The sequence below is a fragment of the Hemiscyllium ocellatum genome, chromosome 2, assembly GCF_020745735.1.
Source record: "Hemiscyllium ocellatum isolate sHemOce1 chromosome 2, sHemOce1.pat.X.cur, whole genome shotgun sequence".
Lineage (NCBI taxonomy): Eukaryota > Metazoa > Chordata > Chondrichthyes > Orectolobiformes > Hemiscylliidae > Hemiscyllium > Hemiscyllium ocellatum.
This window is the reverse complement of record NC_083402.1, coordinates 119,884,890-119,894,282: the sequence shown is the minus strand read 5'-3', so window position 1 is coordinate 119,894,282 and position 9,393 is coordinate 119,884,890.

The window sequence follows — 9,393 nt, the reverse complement described above, 5'->3', positions numbered from 1 at the left end:
TAAATTCTCCCGAGCAGCTCTAGCAAATATCCCCTTCCATTCAGGTGCAATCCGTTCTTCTTGTATAGGTCACTTCTACTGCAAAAGAGATTCCAATGATTCAAAAATGCAAATCCTTCTCCCATACACCAGCTCCTCAGCCATGCATTCATCTGCTCTATCCTCCTATTCCTGCCCTCACTAGCTCGTAGCACCGGGAGTAATCCAGATATTATTGCTCTAGAGGATCTAATTTTTAAATTTCTGCCTAACTCTCTGTAATCTCCTTCAGAATATCAACCTTTTCCCTTCCTATGTCATTGGTTCCAATGTGGACAATGACCTCTTGCTGGCCCCTCTCCCCCGTGAGAACATTCTACAACCTCTTTGAGATATCCTTGATCCTGGCACCAGGGAAACAACACACCATTCTGATTTTTCACTGCCAACCACAGAAACGTCTTTATGTACCTCGGAATAGAGAATCGCCTAACACATTTGATCTCTTGGAACCCGATGTAGCCCTCACATTAGAGCCAGTCTCAATACCAGAAACTTGGCTGTTCGTGCTAGTTTCCCTGAGAATCCATCACCCCTACATTTTCCAAATCAGCATACTTGTTTGATTTGGGTATAGTCACAGAAGACTCCTGTACTAGCTACCTACCTTTCTTATCTTTCCTGGAGTTAACCCATCTATGTGACTGTATCTGAGACTTTCCCCCCTTCCTATAACTGCCATCCATCACATGAGCAAATTCCTCATTGCTTCTCACTGTCTCTCCAACTGATCCATTCAATCTGATAAGATTCACAACCAACAACATTTATTGCAGATATAATCCACAGTAACCCTTAAACACTCTTTAAACTCCCACATCTGACAAGAAGCACATATCACTGCAAAGGCCATTTTTGCTCCTTCACAATCTACAGACCCAGAAAATAACACCGTCTTAGTCCTCTCCAAAACACTGCCGCAGGTTAAATGAATAGTTATGGCTTATATTTTAAGTTTAATTAAGAGACATATCTCAAAAAACATATAATCAATACATCTACTCACTACTGCAGACTTTCTGTAGGCCACACTTAAAACAATTCACTAATCTCATTCTATGTTGTGAACTTCGCCCAAACAATTCCTCCAAGATCAGTTGTGAATTTCACTGTTTGTTCATTTTCCCAGACGCACTCTGATGTCCAGCGATACATGTATTCAAACAGTAAAGGCAGTAACTATGCAGCAACACTGTGGTGTCAGTTTCTCTCTCTCCCTCTCTCTCCTGCACTGACCTCACCATGTGCTTCCTTTGTCTGTTCTTCTCCTTTCTAAAACTGCTGTTGTTTTGACTTTTTTTCCCCAAAGCTCCAAAACAGTATAACAGCATATAAAACACTAATTGCTGCTGCTCCTGGAATTCGAGGAAATCACCTCTAGCACCTATGATACCTCAAAAAAGGAGCAGCTGTTACAGGCAGATTACCCGCTGGACCCCACCACCCTGTGGTCGAACACTTTAATTCCCTCTCCCACTCCCCCAAGGACATGCAGATCCAGGGCCACCTCCATTGCCAAACCCTTATCACCCCACTCCTGAAGGAAGAACACCTCATCTTCTGCCTTGGGACCCTCCAACCACATGGGATCAATGTGGATTTCACCAGTTTCCTCATCTCCTCCTCCCCACCTTATCCCAGATCCAACCTTCCAACTCGGCATTACCCTCTTGACCTCTCCTGTTTATTCATCTTCCTTCCCAATTATTGCTCTACCCTCCTCTCCAAACTATCATCTTCACCCTCACCTTCATCTATCTATCACACTGTCAGCTAGCTTTTCGTCAGCCCCACCCCCTCCCATTTATCTCTCAGCCCCTGGGCCCACAAGCTTCATTGTTGATGAAGGGCTTATACCCGAAACACTGATTCGCCTGCTCCTCGGATGCTGCCTGATTGGCTGTGCTTTTCCAGCATTACACTCTAGAACCTGATACCCATGACAAGCAACATAAGTAGCTGTTTGAACAAGCAGTAATTGAAGTAGTTACAGATGAAAAGGAGCTGAGGGGTTGCAGCTGGTGGCAAAACAAAGCTGATTGGTCTGTGGTTTCCTCTGACGAAATTGGTGAGGCCGCAGATATTTCCTTCCTTGTCCACCTCCCTCTCTCCCTCCCTCGCTCTCTTTCTCTTTCATTGGTTTAAAAAGAAATTCTGCCACCCCCCTCTCACTCTCCAGAAGCAGAGTACAATCTTCATTCACCCTCTTCACCTGATGAGGGTGGTTGATTTACTCTTGGCAAAGTCCTGGTGGAATGGTAAAAATATTCTTTACGAGGGCCAAAAAGACGCAATGTGGCAGCAGTGAGAGTCTGGATTAAAACCAAAGCATTTTACTAGTGTATTAGATTGATGTCAACATGAACTAATATTAGAGAGAGAGAAAAGCGTTCTGAAGATAAGTCACTGGACCTGAAACTTTTTAACTGTTTCCTGTCCACAGATGCTGCCAGACCTCCTGAGATTTTACAGCAATTTCTGTTCTTGCTGTCAGTTTATCCCAGCCACTATTCCACTATTATTTTGAAGTTTCAATTGGTTATTTTTGGAACAAGTTGTGGCCTTCCATGCTGCTTTGTCTGCGTTGAGTGCTATTTTGATTGTACAATCTAAACTGGGAATTTGGTGAATTGGTGTTTGTTGAAGTGAGGAGGAATGGCTCCTTGTTTTTTTTTAAAAATCATTTTCAGCCCCCTGTAGTTGTGTCATAAAGTTATACAGCACGGATCCTTCAGTTCAACTCATCCATGCCCACCAAGTTTCCCAAACTGAATTCGTCCCACTTGCCTGTGTTTGGCCCAATTCCATCTAAACCTTTCCTATTCATGTACTTATCCAAATGTCTTTTAAATGTTGTAACTGTACCTGCATCTACCAGTTTGGAGTATAACTTGCAGACAACCAATTCTGTCCTCTCGTGAGTCCTAGTGCTTTTATCATGACTTGCTGATTTGGGGTTAGCAATGATTATTAACACTACTGATTTTTCACTGATCTTTGCCAAGAGTGGCGGGATCAACCTTTGTCACCCTGCAGGCAATAATTAATTCATTAATTTGCCAAAATCAAACCTGTCTGTGCTACAGTCCTCAAGGATCTTACTTATTTGATAAGGGTAGTCATACTTCTGGTTTTTAATTACATATTTAATTGAATTGGTGTTGGCTTTGAGCAGTTATGTTGGATATCAGTGGATTTTCTGATGAACTTTGCAGGTTAAGTGAAGGGAACTGGAGAATGGCAGCTTGTATGATGATTCAGGACCAGTACAAATGAGTCAGTGGTTATTGGGAGGGGTACACGAAGTGGGGTCCAGTGCACAAAGATGTGAAAGGGAATGGCTGGTGTCAGGGTGTGATAGAGATGTGGGGATGTGTGACACTGTCAATCTAGGCATGTAAATGAGGAGCCTCAAGGATGGTCCTGTCCACATATGCATCCATCTCAGAGTGTTAGCTGACAGATATTCTAACACCGCTTTGGTTTCACTGACAAAATTTCAAATAATCCCCCTTCAGATCTCATTCACAATGATTTTGTACATTTTCCTTTACAATGACTCCCTTGTTGTACAAAGAATTTGTTGGAACTGGCTGTCTGGTCATTTGAACAAGGTATTGCTGACCTACTAGGGAAGCCCTTTCCTAGCAGGAGGGAAGGGGCAGAAATAAAAGAAGATTGGGTAGCACATCATTAAAACTAACAAATAAACTAAACATATACTCCATTTTACACAGTATACACATTACTTGAAACTACTTCCTGTACACTTAACTAAACATGGCATTGTGCAGTTATGACCAATAAAGTTAACAATTATCCTATATTCTCTGTCAATCCTAGCAATTCTACCTAGTACTTTTCCTAAAGGCATCTATAGAAACAATGAAAGAAATTAGAAGCAGCTCCAATATTATTCTCTTGATCCCTTCAGCCGAGGCTATATCTTCCTCCTTGAAAACACACAATTTTTTGGCTTCACCACTTTGTGGTAAAGGATTCCACAGGTTTAGTACTCTCTGGGTGAAGAAATGACTCCCATCTCCATCCTAAAATGTTTAACCATTATCCTTAAGCTATTGTGACATTGCTGCTCCTTTGACAAGGTTATGCTGTCCTTGGTATGTTTTTCAGGAGGTCGGAAAGACACAGACTCTGAAGTGTCTGGGGTTGATCTACTTGAGGAAGCTTTTAAATTTTAAAAAACACACTTGTACAATGAAAGGGGAGTGGCCAATTCTCCCAGCTCAGCTTTACTCTGGTTTGGTTTGATTTTAGCAGTCTGGCTGTTCACTGAAAGCAGTAAGTCAGTTTTGAAGTTGCTGGACCCATTGAAGCTGGTCCATGCTGAATCTCTCTCTGAGATCCCTCCTTTTAGACCCTGGTGTTCGAATTTACCTTTTTTGCCAAGGGTGTGGGGATTAGATTAGGTTAGATTCCCTACAGTGTGGAAAAAGGCCCTTTGGCCCAACAAGTCTACACCGACCCGCCGAACAGCAACCCACCCAGACCCATTCCCCTATATTTACCTCGACTAATGCACCTAACACTACGGGCAATTTAGAATGACCAATTCACCTAACCTGCACATCTTTGTGACTGTGGGAGGAAACTGGAGCACCCGGAGGAAACCCACGGAGACACAGGGAGAATGTGCAAACTCCACACAGACAGTTGCCCGAGGTGGGAATTGAACCCAGGTCCCTGGTGCTGTGAGGCAGCAGTGCTAACCACTGAGCCACCGTGCCAATTGTTGCAGGAATTTGGAATAACATCATTAAGTTGGGATAATTATGTTGGATTTTTGGATAGGTTGTTATTCTGTTCACTTTTGTTTGTGCTCCATTTGGTAATCTTGTAAAAATGTTATGTTTGTTTAGAACTAAGTGGTTGGGCCAGCTGCATCCCTCCTGGAATATTCACTCTACATCTGTTTCAAACAACTAGTAAAGTTTGGGTCCAGGATACTTTGTTGAAATGTTTTGAGGAGTTCTGGCATGGTCCATAACACTATCATTCCTGATTCTGGACACCAGAAATGTAACTCCTGTCCCTCAGAATCCCCTTCAACAACAAAGCCACCACTGATATAAGGCTCAGCAGTCTTTTGTAGCCTGGCTTTTCCTTTCCACATTTCTTAAGTAATGGCACCACATTAGCCAATCTCCAATCTTCCGACACCTCACCTGTGGCTATCGATGACACAAATATCAGCAAGAGGCTCAGCAATCATTTCCCTTCTTTCCTCAAAGTTCTGGGATACATGTGAACAGGTCCTAGGATTTATCCATCTTTTAAGATGCCCAGCACCACTTCCTCTGTAATATCGGCATTTTTCATGATGTCATTGTTTATTTCTCTGCACTGTCTAGCTTCCATATCCTTCTCCACAGTAAACACTGATACAAAATCCTTGTTTAGTATCTCACCCAACTCCTGCAGTTCCACACAGAAATGGCCTTGCTGATCTTAAGGGGCCCTGTTCTCTCCCTAGTTACTCTTTTGTCCTTAATGTATTTGTAGAATCTTTTTGGATTCTTCTTAACCCTATTTGCCAAACCTATCTCATGTCCCATTTTTGCCTCCTGTTTTCCCTCTTAATATACACCTATTGTCCTTATACTCTTTGAAGGATTCACTTGATCTCACCTGTATATACCTGCCATGTACCTCCTTTTTCTTGACTGGAATCTAAACTTCTCTAGTCATCCAACATAACTTACACCTACCTGCTGTTGAGGAAACTAACAGGATTAAAGGCAGAAACATCCCGAGGGCCTGATAATCTTTGTCTCTGAGTGTCTGAGAAATTTGCCCAATACGTTAGAGATCACAAAGCACAGTTCGAAGTGAAATTGACAAACAGTTTATTACCAGCAATATTGCTGGAAGAGAAACTGACTAGGCTGACACAGAACCGACAGTTTGTACAGTAGATCAGAATTTCTCTTCCCAGAGCTGAGGATGAGACTAGTTTTTATAAAAATGCTGTACGATAAGGCTGATTAAGAAAGGGGGGAAATACAATGTATCTGGAAATGGAGTAGTTACAAGGATGCTAATTGTAAAACAGTTATCGGATGAATGTCTTGTTTCTTCACACAATGCAACATCCTGACAGTATCAATGGTTTCATTCCTCTTCACAGGTAGGTGTTAATATCTCCCCTGAAGTGGTGAGGTGCTTCCATTGTCTTGTTCCGGGAGCAATGTCCATGCTGGTACCTCTCTGTCTGATCTTTTTGTGTGGCTTTGGTATCCCTGGGTTGTGAAACTGTTCTCGGGACTTTGGGATATCTGTGGTGCTCTGTCATTGTTAGTGAGCTTGAAGTGTATTATTGTCTGTGTGTGCTGTCTGGTTTGGCTTGACAGTCTGCTTGGGAATTCTGGGTGTATGTTTGGTACCGTTGACCAATTTTGCTTTTGTGGGCCTATCATGAGTTGGCAGGTGTCAGATCTTTTCCCACACTGAGTAATTAAGGAAGTTCCACTAACAATAGCAGAGATGCTCGTGGTCACCTTCCATAATTCTATGAACTCTGGAACAGTTCCTATGGTTTGGTGGATAGCTGATACAACTTCACTATTTAGGAAGGAAGGCAGAGACAAAGCAACAATTACAGACCGAATAACTTGACATTGGTACTAGGAAAAATGTTTGAGTTCATTATAAAAGATGTAACAGCAGAGCACTTGCAAGATATTGACAGTATCAGACAGTCTTAGCACAGATATACAAGCGGGGAGTTATGTTTGAGAAATCTGCTGGATGTTTTTGAGAACGTAACTAATGAACTGCATTTGGTGGAGCCAGTGGATGTGGTTTACTTGGACTTTCAAAAGACTTTTGACAAAGTTCACGTAAGAGATTAGCATGCAAAATTATACCACATGGGATTGGCAATTATGTATTGAAATGGTTTGGGACCGGTTTGGCAGATAGGAAACAAAGAGTAGGAATAAGTGGGTCTTTTTTCAGTGACAGGTAGTGATTATTAGGATATCTGTGCTCAGTGATTGGGGATCCAGATATTCACTAAATCGACGATTTAGATGAAGTACCTGCATGTCATATTTCCAAGTTTGCAGATGGGAGGGTATGTTGTGAGGAGGATACAGAGAATTCTCTGTGTGATTTGGAAAATCAAGTAAGTTGGCAAATGCATACTTCACCTGACGAAGGAACAGCTGTCCGAAAGCTTGTGGACTATAACCTGGTGTCACGTGACTCCTGACTATGTCCACCCCAGTCCAACACTGGCACCTCCACATCAGTGCAGTATAAAATAGATAACCATGATGTTATCCACTTTGGTAGCAGATTATTATCTAAATGTCAATTGATTGGGAAAGCAAGAATATCTGGGTGTGCTGGTACAGGACACAAGAAGGCAAATGGTGTGTTGGCCTTCAGTGAGAGAATGTCTTGTGAACTGTATGCAGGGCATTAGTGAGACCACATTTGGAATATTTTATTCAATTTTGATCTCCATACCTAAGGTGGATGTTCTGGCTATTGAGAAGGTGCTAAGAATGTTTCCCAGACTGATTCCTGCAATTGCAGGACTGAATTATGAGGAGAAACTAGATTGGTTGGGATTATATTCACTCGAGTTTAGAAAAATGAGGAAGGAACTCATAGAAGCCTATAAAATTCTAAGAAAATTAGACAGGATAGATACAGGAAGGGTGTTCTGGATGACCAAGGAATTCAGAACAAGGCACCACAGTCTAAGATACAGGGTACGCCTTTTAGGACAGAGATGAGAAGAGAATTCTTCAACAGGTAGTGAGCTTGTGTAATTCACTGCCACAGAAGGTGGTTGAGGCCAAAACATTGAATATTTTCAAGAAGGAGATAGATATATTTCTGAGGGTTAAAAGGATCAAATGATTTGTGTAGACAGCAAGAACAGAATATTGAGTTGGATGATCAGCCATGATCATACTGAATGGTGGAGCAGAGTTGAAGGGCCGAATAGCCTATTCCTATATTCTAGATTTCTTTCTCCACAGATACTGCCAGAACTGCTGAATTTCTTCTGCATTTTCTGTTTTTATTTCAGATTTCCAGCGGTTGCATTATGTTGCTTTTATTTGATAGGTTAAATATACTGTATCTATTGAGAAGTCCTTCAATCAGGAGCAGGAAAGTCTGGTACAAATGTACTCAATGTTTTAATAAAAAGCTAGATCTTTTGGAAATTGTGTATTAAATCACTATTGGTCCAATAATGAAACCAAGGATTCATCCCCAATACAAATTGCCAATAAAATGAAAAATAAAGTTTGAAATAGAAGTTCAAGAGACAGAAGAGAAGAAGGTGATCATCAGAATCAGAGAGGCTGTTGATTGTGGTAAATTGTGCAAGAAGCCCATGTGGTTGACTAAGAATTTGCCTGGATCTCAAATATCTTAATCATTAAACCACTGCTGTGTCACAACATTGGAAGTATTCATATCATCACTGGCACTGATGAGGAATTTCATCAAGCTTGATGCTAGAGATAGCTACTGAAACATGAAAGCTGATGAGGAATCTTTACTGTTGGCAATATTCATAGTACCTTTTGGGTGGTACAAATTCCTATATCTACCTTTTGGCCTTAAAGTGAGCCAGAATGTAAACAGGAAAGTAGACAATGCATACAGAGGATTAACAAGGATCAGTTGGGACAGGTAATTATATCTAGATTGGGATATGGTGAGGCTATGAAGAGAACCAGGAAAGCTGGGATCAAGTGAAAAAAAAATCATAAGATATAAGGGCAGAAATTAGGCCACTCAGTTCATTGAGTCTGCTCCCCCTTTCAATCATGGCTGATTCGTTTCTCACCCCATTTCCCACTTTCTCCCTGTAACCCTTAGGTTCTTGATTGTAAAGAGGACTACCTGTCTCCATCTTAAATATACTCAATGAACACAGGCATATGTACATTCAAAGTGACAGAATGCCAGTTGTTCAGACTGATGTGCAAGCTTGAAGGAGTTAAACCGAGTCCCAAGTAAACTACAGGCATCTCCAAAATGAAAGCTACCTTCCAAGAAAAAGTTGAGACATTTCCTTGGTTTGCAAATTCTTTTACGCATCACATGTGAGATCACACAGAAAATCTGTGAGAGTTAATAAAAAAAAGATGTTGAGTACTTGTAGTGAGTCAGATCAGAAGTGGGAAAAGGTCTCTTGCCCAAAGCTCTCTTTCTGTAACCTCTTCTCTCAGGCACTCCACCCTACTTTGGCTTCTGTGCCTCTTCATGGTACTTTGTTTACAAAAGGAAACAGGGATAATCCTGTATATTATAGGTTGGTTGGCCTTACATCTTTGGTAGAGCAATTATGGGAGAAGATTCTGA